At 41.9% G+C, this 20,801-nt stretch overlaps 2 non-coding genes across 2 annotated transcripts; one reads left to right on the top strand and one right to left on the bottom strand.

Moving 5' to 3' along the window:
* Positions 1–5,382: 5,382 nt before the first annotated feature.
* On the bottom strand, positions 5,383–5,464 carry Trnas-aga (transfer RNA serine (anticodon AGA)). The gene has a single exon. It is a non-coding gene; the product is annotated as a tRNA-Ser (tRNA).
* Positions 5,465–6,064: 600 nt separating this feature from the next.
* On the top strand, positions 6,065–6,136 carry Trnah-gug (transfer RNA histidin (anticodon GUG)). Its single transcript has one exon. It is a non-coding gene; the product is annotated as a tRNA-His (tRNA).
* The last annotated feature ends 14,665 nt before the right edge of the window (positions 6,137–20,801 follow it).

Here is a 20,801-nt window from a genome sequence, read left to right as displayed (position 1 = left end):
TTCGGAGGAACTTCCGAGGAATTCCGGAGGAATTCGGAGGAACTTCCGGAGGAATTCGGAGGAACTTCCGGAGGAATTCCCGGAGGAACTTCCGGAGGAATTTCCGGAGGAACTTCCGGAGGAATTCCCGGAGGAACTTCCGGAGGAATTCCCGGAGGAACTTCCGGAGGAATTCCCGGAGGAACTTCCGGAGGAATTCCCGGAGGAACTTCCGGAGGAATTTTCCGGAGGAACTTCCGGAGGAATTCCCGGAGGAACTTCCGGAGGAATTACCGGAGGAACTTCCGGAGGAATTCGCGGGGGAAATTCCGGAGGAATTCCCGGAGGAACTTCCGGAGGAATTCGGAGGAACTTCCGGAGGAATTCCCGGAGGAACTTCCGGAGGAATTCCCGGAGGAACTTCCGGAGGAATTCCCGGAGGAACTTCCGGAGGAATTCCCGGAGGAACTTCCGGAGGAATTCCCGGAGGAACTTCCGGAGGAACTTCCCGGAGGAACTTCCGGAGGAATTCCCGGAGGAACTTCCGGAGGAATTCCCGGAGGAACTTCCGGAGGAATTCCCGGAGGAACTTCCGGAGGAATTCCCGGAGGAACTTCCGGAGGAATTCCCGGAGGAATTCCTGGAGGAACTTCCAGAGGAAATCCTGGAGAAACTTCCGGAGGAATTCCTGGAGGAACTTCTGGAGGAATTCTTTTTAGAAGCTAATGGAAGAATAAATTTGAGGAACTTCTGGAGGAATTTCTTTGAGGAACACTAGGAGGAATTGCTGGAGGAACTCCCGGAGGAATTCTTGGAATGGTTTTCGGCCGATGGTATTGAAAGGATTTCCGGTCATTTTATCAAACCGGAAGTCTGCCATCTTGAATTTCAAAAAGGCAGCAAACATCGATTTCCGGCTTCCACTCAACGAGCCCATTCCGGCAACGCCTATATTGCATGGGTTTCCGATGGTTTTATCAAACCGGAAGTCAGCCATCTTGAATTCTAAAATGGCGACAAACAAAGATTTCTGGCTTCTACTAATCGCACCCATTCCGGCAATATCCATATTGTATGAAGTCTGGTACTCTGCAAAACTATCGTTCCCACATCCATAAAATTATTCTGAGTGTTTTCCATTCAAAAGCACAACTAGATATGTACACGGTTAGAAAAAAGTACCTAATATTAGGTACTTTTCACTCAAATCGGGGGTTCAGTGTGGGAACCCAAAATTAAGCAATTTTTTCTAGAAATTAAGCAAAATTCACTTAAAATTAAGTAAAATAAACTTAATTTTAAATAGAAATCAACCAAAAGATAGGTAAATTTCACTCAACTTTTGTAAACACGATATACGTTCAGTAGTTGGGTTCCCACACTTTAATGCCCTAATGTTTTGCTCTTCATTTTATGACAACAAAGGAAAGAGGGAGGGAGATGCAAGAGAAGAAAAGTACCTAAAATTAGGTACTTTTTTCTAACCGTGTAGGTTTTAATCAGTCTGTACAGTCATAGCTGAAGACAAAGTGAAATAAATAAATAAAAATACAATCGCAAAACAAACCTGGGTGTACTTTATGTCTCCCTCAAATAATTAAAAAATGTTAAGAAAATATGATATGTTGAGTAGCGTGGGGCAAGAGTACGCACTTAGTTTTCGTGTTGCCCATGTTGCGAACATGTTGCCCTTACGAAGCAAGCTTCTGCATATAAAATAAATGTCGACGTTTCGTATACTCTTCCTCTATGTTACCCAGTGGAAAAAATATTGAAATTATTGTAATTCGTTTCAGTAGAACCCTTATTGCAAGACAAGTGAAAAACGCACTCTTACCCCACCAGTGGGGTAAGAGTGCGCATCAGTTGGGGTAAGAGTACGCAATTTTCCAATATTAACACATATTAACACAAATAAGAATAAATAAGATTTAATTGATGTTTATTGAAACTATATTATGGAATGTTTAAAGATTACGTACATAACTCTAAAAGGGGGAGGGAGTCGCAAAAATATGAATTTGCACACGAAGAAACATTGTTTTTCATTATAAACAAAAAAAACTATAGAGGTAAGAATATATCAGGTTTCGCGTGGCGTAAATAAAGGAATTTTTCATAAAGGAAGTTCAATAATTACGTATCGCAAAATTTGACCATTACACTTTTTGTATGAAGCCTCTCAAAATTGTATGAATCGTTATAATCTCGCAACCCCACTCAGCTCAGCGTTGCGTAATTTATGGGTGTTGATTAAATGACTATCATTTAGATGAAATTGTGTTTTAATAACTAATACAATTTCATTATTTCGCTTTAGTGCTTTGTTCGCTAAGTCCTTTCTAACACCAAATTACTTCAACTTATCCTTAAAAGGATAACTTGTGAAAATTTTCGATTTCTGTCCTTTTTTCTTTGTTGTGGATCTTTACGCTTTGGAAGTAGTCTTATTTCGGCCGGAGATACGAGTTTGACATCAGAACTTAAAAGTTCACGTGCGTACTCTTGCCCCACCCGTTCCTCCGTACTTTTGACTTCATGGAAAACCAACCGAACTAATGTTCTACACCATAAAGTACTCTAAACCATAGCTTCCCAAAATTGGGGGGTCACGACCCACCACTTTGGGAAACTATGCTCTATACAATAGGTTATCGAAATGGTATAATGTTCACCTGATCGAACGTAAATATGGTAATGAAATACTAGTTGCGAAAACACAATTATTTTTTAGCAAAATGACCATTTGACCCTTGTTGTTTATTCAAATCGTTTACAATTACACATGAAAATAGTTGGTCAGAATACCTATCAAACTGATGCAGTGCTGCTAGTTTATCTTTTTTATAACTCACAAAAATCGAAAACGTACTCTTACCCCACGCGCACTCTTGCCCCACTATACTCTAATGATGGCTTAAAATATGTACACAGATTTCTGTTTTCAGACGATTTGATCGTGTTACTTCGATTTACCTCCAAAATCTTCGCAACATGTTATACATTTTGAGCAAAAATATCCAAAAGAATGTTGTTTAACATTTGTAATTATGTTGTACTATTATTTGAAATTGTTTTGAATTTCGATCACATCTTGGCTTGATGTGTCGATTTTCACACGCTAAATTGTATTTCTTTAAAATGTACTATGTTCTGTTTTCATTAGAAATCAAAATCGAACATATCTGCTGAAGAAATGGAGAAAATCTATCCAGCCGTTTTCGAGTTATGCGGATACGAACACAGACCATTTCATTTTTAATGTATAGAAGAAGATATTGTCGTGAACCGATGCTTAACCCTTTATAAGGCAGTAGCAACTATATTGCCACCAACAAATTATATGTTTTTCTATTTATTAACAAGAGCTCTACTTATTATTTCCCATGTATTGGCTTTATTTGCTTCCTAGTAACACCCCAGATGAATTTGAGTCATACAAAAAATGTAAATGTCGATTTGAGAACAGTTTTCTTACGAACAGATCATAAGTTTCGAGTGGAAGAAGAATTTTCAGTTATAATTCGTTAAAACAACGACAAAAATATATTTTTTCCCGTTGGTATTAATTATTTTGAATTTCCTGTGTTAGATTATTACGTGATTAGCGTGAAAAATGATTTGCCTATCTGTATATTTGGGTTTTGGATTTTTGACGAAATTGTGATTTTCCCCCTTGCGAACAAAAGCGCAAAAAAAAAATTTTCACCTATAGTACGTTTCCCGACTAGGACTCTTTACCAAAAAATGTTACGTGCTTTAATTTGACTGGTTTTACGTAAAACCCAATTTTAAAAAATCTTTCATTTATTTTTGTTGTTGCCTGTTTTCTCGCTTGCCAGGCAGTGGCAACTATATTGCCACCTTTTTTTTATGTTTCTGAATTGTTTTATGTATAACAAACATACATTTGAGTTTAATACCATGTCAACATTGTGTCCTACTGTTATTTTTATTAATTTATTGTTTAGTCTGCATTATAAAGGGTTAAAGTATACTTCTATGAATTTCGCTACAATAGATCTAATAATTGGTCGCAGTGGCACACCCGAACAGGAAAAAAAATACTTCTATGAAGTTTTTAACCGGGGAATGTCTTCATTGATTGAGTATCTATAAAACATTTCAAGGTGTTAGTTTTACCAACTTTTTCCCTATATTTGAAAAATTTAATAATTGTTAAAGCCAGAAGCATTGCAATTTCAAAAAGGGTAGTTTTTTAATTTCATTATTATTGAAATCACGCAATTGTTAGCACTCTCGATCCCACTTTGAAATAATGTTTTGAGTTTGAATAGCGTTTTATTGTTTAGAGAATCCCTATTTTAAGCATAATGTCTTAAAGTTGGATCCCATTTCGAACCCTGTTTGGAGGTTGACTAAAGCCCTTTAAAAACTCGAAGGCCTTTAAAGAGGGAAATAATAATTCGGTTTTTGTCCTGAACATTAAACCTCTCATAAACAATTAGTTACGAATTGGATTCGACTTGACAAATCTAAAGTTTATTTGACTGGGGTTGCTCTTTTTCATATAGGGAAAGCATTCAACGGAGTTATTCCATTAAACAGGTCCATAATTATTCAACAGATCATACTCTGCAGGTTAATTATTAAAGTTCAAAATAATTGAAATGTAAAAATGCATCATAGCAAATAAGGATGATAGTGTTAATCGAACGCGGTATACTTTGTCAACTATAGGCATGCTATATTTCTGTTCAATTAATGTTTTACTATTATCCACTAAACATCTTACGCATCTATCGCATCATGCCCAACTTCAATGTTAAAATTGAGCTAAATGGTTTTTGTTGGGTTGCCAACTCGTTTCTCACTCTGTCACTTTAGATACGATTTTCCCTGCTGTTATCCCATCCGCGAAGCGAAAAAAGCTGAGGAAAGAACAACCATTCGGACGCGACGCGATAATCTTTCCCTGCTGCTGAGTGCTGATGGGCAACATTTCGACTAGGTATGTAGGTAGTACAAGTACGACACCGATGAAAATAATTCACATTCCTTATGGTGCGCTATCAACGCTGTTACCTCGTTTCAACGACGACGACGACGACGCTGGCGACGACCACCCGAAGCGATGGCAAGTCTCTACCTACTTTGCTGCCAAAACACATTTTCACCGCCTCGAAAGCCAAAAACAAATAACAATAATATACATCTCGAGGGAAACGAGATTAAGGTGATACGCTTTTGAACACGCACCAGACCAGTGGCGCCACCTGTATGTGCCCCGCCACACATTCTTTCGTCTTATCGCGTTGTTGTCTTATAACATTGTAGGTGTCAGATAGTGGGCACAAGGCTGACTGATTGATTGCGCTGCAGCTATTATGGTATTCAAGTTGAACCGATTGATTGACTAGAGCAATAAAAAAAACTTTTCATCGCAGTCGGTAGGATTCGAACCTACGCTCCCAGAGGGAATCTGATTTCTAGTCAGACGCCTTAACCGCTCGGCCACGACTGCTTCCTGAAAGTTGGAAATTTGAATATAATTTCTACTCGATTGAAAGTAACATGATTTTAACTTACTGACATCGACCAAAGATCTTTGTAGTACTGTTAATTGTTGTGGCGGACATACATAAGTGGGTAACAGGTCCGCACTGCACAAGGTAGGCATACCATCAGCATCTCGATCAAATGTTGACGCCGAGGTGCTCACCGCCGGGGCCGCTTTGGTTGAACCTACTTGGCGAATGCAAGCGAACGAGAAGAGACGAAAAAATACTTTCTCCTTTGACCGTCCGACGCCACGTCTGCTGGCTGGCCTGCCTGCGCGGCTGATATATCGTGACGGACGTGTTTTTGGCAATGCTTCCCATTCCTGAGATAGCTGAATTAATCGTCGCTTCGCTCTTGTGGCACCTATATAAAAAGTGAATGGCAGAGCTGCGGTCAGGGGATGTTTGAATGGCGCCGGTTTTGTGAAGATTAAAGTTCAGTTGTATATGAGAACAGTGTGCTACTGTGCTATTTCGAGCGATCGATTTGGCTCAACCATCGGTGGCGGTAGAAGTCAAAGTACATTGAAAGGTGACGAACCACAACCGAATCATCCCAGATAGCCGTGATCGTCTAGTGGTTAGGACCCTACGTTGTGGCCGTAGTAACCCAGGTTCGAATCCTGGTCACGGCAATGCCACGATGAGTGGCATTGTCACGGATGGGATGTTTTTTGTTTTCTCAATTGTTAAGGCAGTTCTGTAGTGTTTTGAAACTTAGATTCTGTATCGTTGTAAAACGAGAAGATGACTTCACAGAAACGAAAAACATCAACGTTTGGACGACGCTATTCACAGACTGGTCTTCGTATGCATATCGATATCGCCATCAAACTACGAGTTTCATAATAAAATTGTTATATTTGTCAGATGCACCAAATAACAGGTCGATAAATCAAACGAAATCCAAGAATATTTATTAAACGCACTAGTCTACTAATTAATACCCCAACAAAAATCAGCCCACTATCAGTAGAGCTAACTATTTTTTCCTGGCGATCGGTGGTTTAAATTTCTCTGGCAGTTGTTTTAATATCGACGGATGGACATTCTAGTTATTGTTCACAAAGGTCCTTCACACAGTGAAAATTTGTTCATTATTTACACGTAAACCATGGTCACATGGTTGATCGCTTGTCTTGCAATTGTTGATTATTTATTCCCGTACTTACGCACCTACTAGTCCGTTCTGACCATGGCATCATGTGTCTGTTGTGGTTGTGATGCATCAAACCACGTGATTACATATTGGGTATTTTATTGAAAATCAAAAATAGAGTGCAGTTCAGAAAGCAACTCTCTCATACGCGACTACATGTTAAAAAACCAATTCAATGTAAAATGTTAAAATATTATGATAATTGTTTCAACAGCCTGAGTAACCATATTAGTCGTTGATATGCTATTTAATATATAGGGGAACATGTTCGGTTGTGGGCACCCTTTTGTGTTTGATCCATAACTTTGGCCCTAGTTGATCTTATGCCGTTTGGACATTTGTATACCAATGAAAAGCTAGACTAATAACTTTACTACTAGCAAAAAAATTAGTTTGAATTGGATTAGTTAGTTAAACCGATGAATTTGAAAAAAATATTGACAATTTTGCAAATTTGATATTTTTGGACATTTCAATTTTGTGGTTCGGTTGTGGGAACCTTTAAACACTCAGCTAAAATTAAATAAGCATGAATAGAAACCACCTAGGTTCAAAGAAAAGTAATAATTTATTCATTATAATAGCCAGGAGGCACTAAAAAATCAGATCAATCCACCTAGCAGTGTTAAATATTTAAAAAAAAAACACATAAGAAAGGTCTAAAATAGCACTTTAGGTAAATGGGCTTCAATATTTCATTTCATTCATACGTTTTTTGATGTACCTCATAGTCAAAAAATCCTGATTAATCACCCTATCATTAATAGTGCCTTTCTCGTTCATTACAAAAATCAATATTTTGGCCATAAATTTTGATCCCATAGTCCAATCTGACCAATTTACAATAGGAAACAATGGGACAGGAATCCCCAGCGAATGCAACTTGTTGCAAGCAAATCAGTCAACGATTTGTTCAAAAAAGTGTGGATATAATAACTAGACATACCCAAAGAACATAAATATGAATTAAACTCATTATTTCAATCAATTACTTCTAAATAATTATAAAAAACATCATTAAAACGTAATTTGAAATAAGTTAGTGGACAACTAAAACGATATTGAATTATTTGTCAATAAAATAAGGGTACCCACAACCAAATTTCGCCGCCTTTTCGGAAAATGAAGAAAACAAATTTCGGGCTACAATTTTAATGGCAATCGTCATTGACCTTCAAAATAGATTAAATTTACTGTATAAATATGCATTAGAACTCACTTTTTGAATTAAATCACTTCAATTTATGACACTTTAAATAAGGCAAAAAAACTTTTGTGTTGTGTTTTTGTAAAAAAATATGATTTGTTCCTAGTTCAAAGTAGAGATCCCTATCCGGTTTGATATTGAGCACAAAACATCATGTTACAATAGCAAACTGATAACGGTAGTCATAATGACAGCATCTGTATTCTCTCAAAAGATGCGTAGGGGTGCCTATAACTGAACGGTGCCCACAACCGAACCTCCTCCCCTATGCATTTATTACATTAACTCTTTATTTAGGAAGAAGAATCATTTCCTGCATAAAAATGCACATATTTTATTTATTTTATTCAATAAAAAGAAATGAGTTAATTTTCTGTCATATTGAGTAACGTGTCTTGTATTTGTTTATGTTGTCGATGCTCACCAGAATCGTTGAATAAATTTCAAGAGTGTTGAGTAAATACTTAAATCCAGTTGGTGGATTCACAGATTGAAGAGTAGGTTTTTAATTTCACCTTCCCTATAATTGTTTAATCAGTGCTCAAATTTTACAGATCATACGAAGCCGAAGAACATCTCGATGAGGATGGCCTTGATCTGCTAGATGAATCTGCTGGTAAGAATATACGAAGGACTGGCATTGAGGTTTCCAGCGACCAGCGACAATTCCGGCCGCTGAGTGACGATGCTCCTACAGAGGACATACTAGAAGATGAATCCCTAGTTGATGCCGAGAATATATCTGAAGGAGAAGTTTTTGTTTTTTCCTTTACTGGCGTATAGACTTACCAACGAACGGGGAGATGTCAAAATATCTGAGGGCAATGTTTACAAACAAATCGATCATCTATAGTATTTATTATTTATCATCAGACTAAGGCCGGAGTGACCTGTGCTGCACATAAAAGACTTCTCCATTCAGCTCGGTTCATGGCTGCAGTTCGCCAACCACGCAGTCTGCGGAGGGTCCGCAAGTCGTCCTCCACCTGATCGATCCACCTTGCCCGCTGTGCACCTCGCCTTCTTGTTCCCGTTGGATCGTTGTCGAGAACCATTTTCACCGGATTACTGTCCGACATTCTGGCTACGTGCCCGGCCCACCGCAGTCTTCCGATTTTCGCAGTGTGAACGATGGATGGTTCTCCCAAAAGCTGATGCAACTCGTGGTTCATTCGCCTCCTCCACGTACCGTCCGCCATCTGCACCCCACCATAGATGGTACGCAGCACTTTCCTTTCGAAAACTCCCAGTGCGCGTTGATCCTCCACGAGCATCGTCCAGGTCTCGTGTCCGTAGAGGACTACCGGTCTAATTAGCGTTTTGTAGATTGTCAGTTGTCATTGTCGGCGGCGAACTCTATTCGATCGGAGCGTCTTGCGGAGTCCAGAGTACGTACGATTTCCAGCCACTATGCGTCTCCGAATTTCTCTGCTGGTATCGTTATCGGCGGTCACTAGTGAGCCCAAGTACACGAATTCTTCAACCACCTCGATTTCGTCACCACCGATAGAAACTCGTGGTGGGTGGCTCATATTGACCTCTCTTGAGCCTCTTCCTATCATGTACTTCGTCTTCGACGTGTTGATGACTAGTCCAATCCATTTAGCTGCGCTTTTCAGTCTGATGTAGGCTTCCTCCATCCTCTCAAAGTTACGTGCCATGATATCAATGTCGTCGGCGAAACCAAATAACTGGACGGACTTCGTGAAAATCGTACCACTCGTGTCAATCCCTGCCCTTCGTATTACTCTCTCCAAAGCGATGTTGAATAGCAGACACGAAAGACCATCACCTTGCCGTAACCCTCTATGCGTTTCGAAGGGACTCGAGAATGCCCCTGAAACTCGAACTACGCACATCACCCGATCCATCGTCGCCTTGATCAACCGTATCAGTTTATCCGGAAATCCGTTTTCGTGCATTAGCTGCCATAGCTGGTCCCGATCGATTGTATCATATGCGGCTTTGAAGTCGATAAACGTTGTATTCGCGGCATTTCTGCAATACATGACGTATGGCGAACACCTGGTCTGTGGTAGAGCATTCACCCATAAATCCCGCCTGGTACTTCCCCACGAACTCTCTTGCAATTGGTGTTAGTCGACAGCATAAAATTTGGGAGAGTACCTTGTTCAGCAATGTGATTGCGCGGTAGTTGCTACAATCCAGCTTATCGCCCTTTTTGTAGATGGGACACACGACACCTTCCATCCACTCCTGCGGCAGAACCTCATCCTCCCAAACCTTGGTAATCACCCAGTGCAGCGCTCTAGTCAGTGCTTCACCACCGTGTTTAAACAGCTCTCCTGGTAGTTGGTCAACTCCAGGGGCTTTGTTGTTTTTCAGCCGGTCGATCTCCTCCTGGATTTCCTGGAGATTCGGAGCCGGAAGTCGCATGTCCTGCGCGCGTGCTCCTAGGTTCATTACCATACCGCCACCGTTGTCTGCCATATCGCCATTCAGGAGCTCTTCGTAGTGCTGCCGCCACCTTTGGATCACCTCACGCTCGTTCGTAAGAAGGTTCCCGTTTATGTCCTTACACATATCGGGCTGTGGCACGTGGCCCTTACGTGAACGGTTCAACTTCTCATAGAACTTTCGTGCGTTTTTAGCGCGGTACAGTTCCTCCGTCTCTTCACGGTCTCGATCTTCCTGCTGGCGCTTTTTCCTCCGGAAAATCGAGTTTTGTCTGTTCCGCGCCCGTTTGTATCGTGCCTCGTTCGCCCTCGTGCGGTGTTGCAGCAATCTCACCCATGCTGCATTCTTCTCCTCAACTAACTGCTCACATTCGCCGTCATACCAGTCGTTCCTCTGATCCGGTGCCATCGTGCCTAGTGCAGCGGTTGCGGTGCTTCCAATGGCGGATCGAATATCTCTCCAGCCATCTTCAAGAGATGCTGCGCCTAGCTGCTCTTCCGTTGGGAGTGCCACTTCCAGCTGCTGCGCGTATTCTTGGGCTAGTCACAGTTTGCATTACAACAAACAGTGAAATAGATCAATTATTAGAATTGTATTACTTTCTGAATAGATAATCGTTAAAACTATTTTTGCATTTTGTGTTACTACTAACAGCAATCAAAAATATTGAAGCTCAGTCAGCTAAACCCAATCGGATGTCAGCTTTCGAATTATGCTAAAGCATTACCGAAAACGACACCAAATGTACAAGGCAGTTATCTGGAAAAAAAATATTGAATAAAATTATTGGATACAACGATTTGTACAGCCCTTCGTTTTTCGCACAAGGAACTCAGAGTATACCGACTACTGTTACTACCGGTCAAGTTATTGATTATTTGCTGAACTTCATTTCCTCGTATACCGGCCGTCCGATGAAGAATGCTCGTAGTGTGGAAGGATACCGGAAGTTTGAGGCAGGGTTTGTGCACTCTCATCAAAGAATCATGCGAGAAGAGTACCATGTTCTCGTAGGAAAGGTAAGGAAAGTAGCATGAAATTAATCTTATGATATTGTTTACCTCAGGTAATTCACTCGATGGAACTGAAGGAAGTTTGCACGTCCGCCTGACGCACGACTCCATCTTTACCCGGGTAAAGCTCGATCCACTTAGTATTTGGCCGTTTCTTTCCAATTACTGCGGCGCCTCTGGTGGCCGTACCGAGAAGTAGAATACATTACATCGTTGCGGAAGGTTTGTTTAATTTATGGTGAAAGTTTCATCAGTATTGATGCTCACGTTCAAAAGTTATCGAAAATGGAACGCAAGAGGTGGGAACAAATTTTGCACACTCACGTTGGATATTCAACATGGTCAGGAGGAATGATTTCAAAATATCTAAAGTAACCAAAATTAACTGTAAAAACTGTCAGACGTTATCTGGAAACACTATTGCTGGATCGCGTAGAACAAAACAACCGTAGAAGTGGAACATACGACCAGAAACTACAAGTGAAAGTCTGTAGAGCAGTTCGGAACAATTCTGGGATTTCCTTCGTGATTTAACGAAAAGGTTCACTGCGCCGTACAGCACAGATCAGATAATCTGTCGGCGCGAAGGTTTCAAGTCGTATGGTGTCAGTAAGCGTTCCAATGGGACTCTGAAACAGATCCTGGTTGCCAAACATCGCGCAAGAATGCTGGTCGAGCAAGTACTGACAAAATACAATTGATGTATTTTTATGGGCGATGAAATTAATATTAAAATTAACTTTCAATTCCCGGGACACAAGTTTTCTTTCCAAACGGAAGGGTAATGCCCCAGGAAAATTCAAATATGTCTTTGCAAGCAAGATTGCTCAAAAATTGATGGTATGTCAAAGCATCTGCAGTTGTGGAAAGAAAACTAAAGTTTTCATCACTGGAGCGACCATAAATAGGCCAATATAAGGAGGAGTATCTTCAGAAGCGATTTTTGCCATCCATTCAAGCACACGACTATCCGGTGTCGATTTGGCCTGACTTAGCAAGCTGCCATTACAGACGGGATGTAATGCAATGGTATGAATCGAATGATAATGATGTTATTGAAAAAATAATCAACCCACCAAAATGCCCAAATTTTCGTCCTAACGAAAAATTTTAGGCAATTATCATAGGGAAACTTGAGAAATGGTGCAAAACAATCAGAAAACCATCTTATATGGAGAAGTGGTGTGAAAAACTGTTGACCGTTCTACTGTGCAAAAAATAACGAGTGGTATTGAGAGAAAAGTCAGAGAATTCATCCGAAATGCCAATGAATAATTTTTCGATATTTTTTCCTTTAAAGTTTACTAAATTCCCTGTATAAAAAACCTGAATCACCTTTTATGTGCTTTTTTGACAAATAAATATCCAATTTCGTGCGGCCAAATACTAAGTGGATCAAGTTTTAGGCTCGGTTCACCCGGCCACGTATCTATTGATTGCGAATGTTCCCGTCAGCTACCAATACCAACGTACCTTCCTGGATTGGTGCAACATCATAAAACCACTTCGACCGTCGAGTTATGACAGGCAAACGGCAACGATACATCGCTTCCAAAAAGCATCCAGCTTGTTCAATGTCTTGCTGTCATCGACCGGTGCCTTGACCGGTTGCCGAACTCCGCTTGAACTGAGCATCAGGAAATGATTCGAAGTTAACGATTCCTGCTCCTCACTAAGCAGGAAAGTAAGGGGTCGGGAATTCACCATATGTTCCGCTTCTGCTAATAACGTTACAAATGATTCATCGTCCTACTTTCGCGATTCGGACAGCGTTCCGAGTGCAGTTATTACGGATCGGACCATCCGCTCCGTGCATCCACCCATATGGGGCGCGGATGGCGGGTTGAACCGCCATTTAGTGTTTGCGTCCGTGAAAGTGTTTCCAACGTCGCGATTGATGTCTCGCAACTCGTTTTCTAGCTCCCTGCTAGCGCCGGTGAAGTTTGTGCCGTTATCTGTGTATACTTCTTGCGGTGCACCCCTGCGAGCGATCAAACGACGGACAGCCTTCTTACACGAATCGGATGTCAACGTATGCACTACCTCCATGTGTATGGCCCGAAACGTTAGGCACGTAAAAGGAGCTACACAACGTTTTACGGAGCTACGACCGATCTTCACTAGGTACGGGCCGAAGTAGTCGATTCCTACAAATGTGAAGGGTCGAATGAAGGGGGTAATACGATACTGGGGCAGCTGGCTCATCTTTTTCGTTTTGCCACAGTTCGAATCAACGATCTCAACTTCGGGATATAGAATTTTTGACGAATTTCGTTGACGATCGTTTCGTTGTTGGCGTGAAGAAATTTTCGGTGATACCAATCCAAGAGCAGATTGGTGATCGGATGTTCCTTGGGCAGGATTATGGGAAACTTGGCATCGTACACCATGCAATCTGCTCCGCTAATACGGCCATCAACGCGCATCAGTCCGTCCTCGTCCAGGACTGGAGGAATCTTCACCAGCGGACTGCTTCGGCTCAGTGCTTGTTGGTTTCCTGGAATAACCTGTGCATCGTGCCTCAACGTAACCAATTCATCCGGATAATAGTGCTGAGACTCCCACTTTCTTTGTACGATGCTCGCTTGCTACGTTGCAGCAGTTTCTCGTAGAATTTGTAGACATATGCTATGCTCCACAGCATCCGTCCGTATTTCGAGAATCGCGACGTATCAATAAGCGGAACAGCCAGGAAATGACTACAAACGTACGCAGGTCGGAGTTCTTCTTCGTTTCCATCGATGTCCTCAAACATGTCCTTCGGCCAATCATTCTCCGAGCCATATAGGAAACCTGGACCACGCATCCATCTGCTATTGGGATTGCAGTTCGGACCTTCCCCCCATTTCGTTGCTTCATCGGCGACGTTTACTTTTGTTCCCAACCATCGCCTTTCATCTCTTTTTGAAAGGCTCAAGATCTCATTGACTCTGAAGGCGACGTACTGCCTATATCGACGGGTATCCGATTTGATCCATGACAGAACAGTAGTTGAATCGCTCCAAAAGTACGCTTGGTTGATCTGAATAGAATGATCATTAGGGTGGTTCAAAAAATCGATTTTGCTCCACAGTGCTCATCTGTTTCTTTACCATGTTCTGAGTGTCCTCTGAAAATTTGAGCTCATTTGGATTAAAACTGATTTAGCACAAGCCGTTTCAAGTTTGCATGCAAATTAGTATGGGGAAATTTATTTTTTCATTATACTGCTAATCACGTTTCCCCATTAAGCGCAGGTTAAAAGAAAACCTACATCGCTAAAAGGGATACTCAACAGCTTTCACCCAACGAAAATCGCATGTTGATTAACCGCCCCAATAATTAGTAATCGATTTTAAGACAGGTTGCGAATCTTTAGTCATGATCGTTAAACTTCTTTAAGGGCATCACTGAAATGTGCAGTGCAACATAGTAGCCTGAATTTGTGTGTGCTATCTTTCGCGCCACGAGCAGCAATGTTGCCTGTTGATGAGTTATGCAATTAGCTCCAGAGAACCACGGTATAGATTAAATTCGATTACTAATTATTGGAACGATTAATTGAGATGCGGTTTTCACTGAGTGAAAGCTGTTGAGTATTTCTTTTAGCTATGTAGGTTTTCTTTTTACCTGCGCTTGATGGGGAAGCGTCATTAACAGTATAATGAAACAAATAATTTCCCCATACTATTTTGCATGCAAACTTGAAACGACTTGTGCTAAATCAGTTTTAATCCAAATGAGCTCAAATTTTCAGAGGACAATCAGAACATGGTAAAGAATCAGATGAGCACTGTGGAGCAAAATCAATTTTTTGAACCACCCTAATGATCATCCACTATCGTCTTACGCAGCCGCGCGCCAAGTACGACCGCTTGTAACTCCAGCCATGGTACGGAAACAAGCTGTAGTGGAGCTACCTTTGTTTTGGAGGCGACCAAAGCACATCGTATCTGCCCTCGATCTCTAACTCGAAAGTAAGCGGCGGCGGAGTATGCTTGTGCACTTCCATCCACAAATATGTGGAGCTCCAGGGTATCGAAGCAGGCAGGGTCATACCCCGGAAAGTACGAAAACCATTTTTTGTTAAATATCTTGGCTTTATATATAATATCTTTTTTGATGGGCCGCCCTTTTATTCGGTTCTATTTGATGCCCTGATGCTCTGGACAAAATTTCAGCCAAATCGGTCAACGTTTGGGCGGTGCTAAACTCATTGGAAGTTTATATGGAAAAATGTATGCAGAAACATCCAAAAACAGTGATTTGCAGTTGGACGGCACAATTTACGATCAAAAACCATGATACTCATTCAGTTCTTGTAGAATTAAATACAGAATGTTATGCTGAAAACCGCAAGAAGAGAGTTTATTAGGCAAAGATATTAGCATTTTACTAGAGTGTTGTAGGAGTGAATTTATTCCTTTTCAAAGGTAAAAGAAACGAAATTTGCTCAAACCCCACTTCACAGAAATGCTAATAACTTAGCCGGGCAAACTCTAATCTTCTCGCGGTTTTCTGCATAACATTCTGTATTAAATTCTTCAAGATCTGAATGAGTATCATAGTTCTTCATCGTAAGCTGTGCCGTCCAATTGCAATTCACTGTTTTTGGATGTTTCTGCATACATTTTTGCATATAAACTTTCAACGAGATTAGCACCGCCCAAACGTTGACCGAATTGACTGAAATTTTGTCCAGAGCATCAGGGCATCAAATAGAACTGAATAATAGGGCGGCCCATCAAAAAAATTGAAAAAAGTTTTTCCCATACTAATTTGAGCCACCCTACTGTGCATCTTCTTCTTCTTCTTATTGGCATTACATCCCCACACTGGGACAGAGCCGCCTCGCAGCATAGTGTTCATTAAGCACTTCCACAGTTATTAACTGCGAGGTTTCTAAGCCAGGTTACCATTTTTGCATTCGTATATCATGAGGCTAACACGATGATACTTCTATGCCCAGGGAAGTCGAGACAATTTCCAATCCGAAAATTGCCTAGACCGGCACCGGGAATCGAACCCAGCCACCCTCAGCATGGTCTTGCTTTGTAGCCGCGCGTCTTGCCGCACGGCTAAGGAGGGCCCCGCATATGCACAGCATATGTTTCGAAATGGACAAATTGATATGAAATTTGCGAAAAAGAATCCACGTGTCTTGGAGGGACTCGAACCCCCAACCTCCTACTCATTAGATAGGTGTGATAACCCCTACACAACAAGACCACTTAAAGGTCACGTTTGCGGAAAAGCCATCAGAATCCGAGTACCAACCTCCACCGCGGTTAGCTCTCATTTTTTTTTTGCAAATTGAAGGCTGAAGATGTATGAAGAAGCAAGCAAAGGTCGAAGAAGAATGAAGGGTAAAGGAAATAGGAACAAGGAAGAAAAAAGGAGGAATGTAGAAGCAAGAAAGAGGAAAGCAGAAGGTACAATATATGTAACCGAAACGTCGGATAAAAACGTAAAATCCGTTTTTGAGCATAACAAGCCTGGAAGCCATAACATCAAATATCACCATCATAGTCGATCTCTCCTAGATGTTGTCTTCTACAAAGTTGCTCAGGTGGTCAATACTATCGTAATGAAGGCCAGTTTAGATTGGAATACGGCTGATAGGTGGCACTAGTGTATAGCGAATATCAGTTTAGTTAGACATCTTAAATCTACAAAATATAGAAAGTTGCCGTCTTCTACAAAGTTGCACATGCGGTCAAAACCATCGTAACGGATAACAGATTTTTTAAAATCTGCAAGATTTAGAAAGTTGTCGTATTCAACAATGTTGTTCAGGTAGTAAAAACTAATTATTTACTATGATGGAGGCAAGTTTATTTTGGAATTCAACCACTTGGCAGTGCTATTGTATGAAGATCAAGGTGGTTAACGTTAATCAATGATTAACTTCGTTACGTTGAATCGTTCACGTTAACTTTAACGTTCACCGCAAACTACGTAACGATAACGAATCTCGTTAATTAACGTTAACGATTAGCGGTGATTCAGCCGTTGATTAATTGCAATCAGGGTTTCAGTACGTCTGCAGTATTCAAAGATTTAATTTTTTTTCTGAATGAAGAAATCTGTCAGTTTCATTACTATACCACATACCATCTTTTTGGCAGCGATATGTCAACAATTACAGAAAAGTTCTTTTTGCCTCGTGAGTGGCACACGAAATTTTCACTCACATACCCGTTGACTAAGGGGCCGTACACTAATTACGTAAGCAATTTTTCTGGGTTTTTCAACCCTCCCCTCATGTATGATTTTTCCCACACAAATCTATTTTTATTTATATGGAGTGTAAGAATATGGCCGACCCCCCCTCCCCCATTAAGTGCTTACGTAATTAGTGTACGGCCCCTAAGACAACGCCTCCCAGAAAAGTTTCTCTCCTTAGCGAAGATGAGATCAACGTTGGGATTGACGTTAGTTCAACGTTGATCGTTTACGTTGACGTTTATTTGCCGAAAATTCAACGCAACGCCGTTGAAGTTAAATCATTGAAAAGTTAACGTTAACGACGTTAATCGTTGATTGATGAAGATTACTTGATAGGTAAGATATCTCAAAATCAGCGAAATTTAGAAAGTTGACTTTACAAAGTTGCAATGGCAGTTAAAATCAATATGGAGGCAAGTTTAGTTTGGAGTTAAACAGCCTGGCAGCAGGGTTTGCAGAAATCGCTCTCAATAGATAAGGGGCCGTCCACAAAGTACGTCACGCCTCTAGGGGGGAGGGGGGTTCAGAGCAGCGTGACGGTCCATACAAAAATTTTAGAGGTTTATTAAAAAAAAGTGTGACGAAGGGGGGTGGGGGGGGTCGAAAATCGCCGATTTTTGCGTGACGTACTTTATGGATCTTTATGGAGCATCTTGACGGACGAACGTGTGGTGATCGAAAGGTGGAAGCAGCACTACGAGGAACATCTGAATGGCGCTGAGAGTACAGGCAGTGAAAGTCAAGGCAGCGGAGGAGATGACTACGTGAGTTCAGCGGACGATGGAAGCCAACCAGCCCCCACCTTGAGGGAAGTTAAGGATGCCATTCAACAGCTAAAGACCAACAAAGCCGCTGGTAAGGATGGTATCGGAGCTGAGCTCATCAAGATGGGCCCGGAAAAGCTGGCCACTTGCCTGCACAAACTGATAGTCAGAATCTGGGAAACCGAACAGCTACCGGAGGAGTGGAAGGAAGGGGTTATTTGCCCCATTTACAAGAAAGGCGACAAACTGGAGTGTGAGAACTTTCGAGCGATCACCATCCTTAATGCCGCCTACAAAGTGATATCCCAGATCATCTTCCGTCGTCTGTCACCATTAGTGAACGAGTTCGTGGGAAGTTATCAAGCCGGCTTCGTTGACGGCCGCTCGACAACGGACCAGATCTTTACTGTACGGCAAATCCTTCAAAAATGCCGTGAATACCAGGTCCCAACGCACCATCTGTTCGTTGATTTCAAGGCGGCATACGATAGTATAGACCGCGTAGAGCTATGGAAAATTATGGACGAGAACAGCTTCCCTGGGAAGCTTACCAGACTGATCAAAGCAACGGTGGATGGTGTGCAAAACTGTGTGAAGATTTCGGGCGAACACTCCAGTTCGTTCGAATCGCGCCGGGGACTAAGACAAGGTGATGGACTTTCGTGCCTGTTGTTCAACATTGCGCTAGAAGGTATCATGCGGAGAGCCGGGTGTAACAGCCGGGGTACGATTTTCAACAGATCCAGTCAATTTATTTGCTTCGCGGATGACATGGACATTGTCGGCCGAACATTTGCAAAGGTGGCAGAGCTGTACACCCGCCTGAAACGTGAAGCAACAAAAGTTGGACTGGTGGTGAATGCGTCAAAGACAAAGTACATGCTTATGGGCGGAACCGAGCGCGACAGGGCCCGCCTGGGAAGCAGTGTTACGATAGACGGGGATACCTTCGAGGTGGTCGAGGAATTCGTCTACCTCGGATCCTTGCTAACGGCTGACAACAACGTTAGTCGTGAAATACGAAGGCGCATCATCTGTGGAAGTCGGGCCTACTACGGGCTCCAGGAGAAACTGCGGTCGAAAAAGATTCGCCACCGCACCAAATGTGTCATGTACAAGACGTTAATAAGACCGGTTGTCCTCTACGGACATGAAACATGGACAATGCTCGAGGAGGACTTGCAAGCACTCGGAGTATTCGAGAGACGGGTGCTTAGGACCATCTTTGGCGGTGTGCAGAAAGACGGTGTGTGGCGGCGAAGAATGAACCATGAGCTCGCCCAACTCTACGGCGAATCCAGTATCCAGAAGGTAGCTAAAGCCGGAAGGGTACGATGGGCAGGACATGTTGCAAGAATGCCGGACAGTAACCCTGCAAAGATGGTGTTCGCTTCCGATCCGGCAGGTACGAGACGGCGTGGAGCGCAGCGAGCGAGATGGGCAGACCAGGTGCAGAACGACTTGGCGAGCGTGGGGCGTATCCGAGGATGGAGAGATGCGGCCTCGAATCGTGCATTGTGGCGTCAAATTGTTGATTCAGTGTTATCTGTTTAGATGTTAACTAAATAAATGAATGAACTTTATGGATCTTCCCTAATGGGCAACGATAAAAGGGAGGCAAAAACTGTTCCGAATAATAATAAGCCATGATAACAAATTTATCAAACTTGTATACAAGTGCGATAAAACAGAATCGGATAGGCAGCCCCCACAGACAAATGGTGATTCTCGCTTTGTTTTTGCTCATTTCGTGCTGGCTATTGCACAGCTAGTTAGAACACGTTGAAATGCATCATCAGAGCCAGTGCTCCCCGCATTTGGAGCTTTCTAAAATAAATTCATCATGGGGTATAGCCTCCCGAATCAGTTCTCTATCATGACAGCTGGCGAAAAAAGTCTCTCGCGGTATGCTACATATCGCATATGTGTACAGAGATGATAAGTGAGAGACTGTTCATTCTCTTTCGGATTCAATCCCTGCCTGGCGGCGTTAGTACATAAGGATTGTATAGTTTGGCCACAGAGAAACAGACGTCTTACTTAGAACAAAATGCAATCAAAATCATCGTTACGGAAACATTGTCGTCCAATACAAAAATCACAGTTTGTGGCCAAGCGGCAACCAGATGGCGGTAGGGCGCAAACGTCAAACTCAAGCAAAATCGATGGAAGCGCCATCGGTGGCCGATCGATCACCTACAAAAAATTAAATCAACCGTTAAAAAGGTAAACGATAGAACACATGTTGAGTGAGCCATCTGTTTCCCTGTGGTTTGGCTAAATATCTTAAAATCTGTGTGGATCAGATATTTATTTGGTCTCCTCTTCAAAGTTGTTGGCCTTTGTGACAGAAGTTAGCTCCATATGATATTCAACCACTCGGCAGTGCTAGTGGAAACTAGAAACATCATCATTTATAAGATAAAGAAAAATCTGTTTTCTGCAAAGTCGTTTGAGTAGTCACCATTGTAAGATCATTTGGCCGAATAATTTGGTTCTCTATTAAGAGAAGTGAGAAGTGAGATGTACAAA

Source organism: Armigeres subalbatus, chromosome 1 (genome assembly GCF_024139115.2).
Source record: "Armigeres subalbatus isolate Guangzhou_Male chromosome 1, GZ_Asu_2, whole genome shotgun sequence".
Taxonomy (NCBI): domain Eukaryota; kingdom Metazoa; phylum Arthropoda; class Insecta; order Diptera; family Culicidae; genus Armigeres; species Armigeres subalbatus.
Note: the sequence above shows the minus strand (reverse complement) of the source record. Positions and strands in the feature narration are given on the sequence as shown.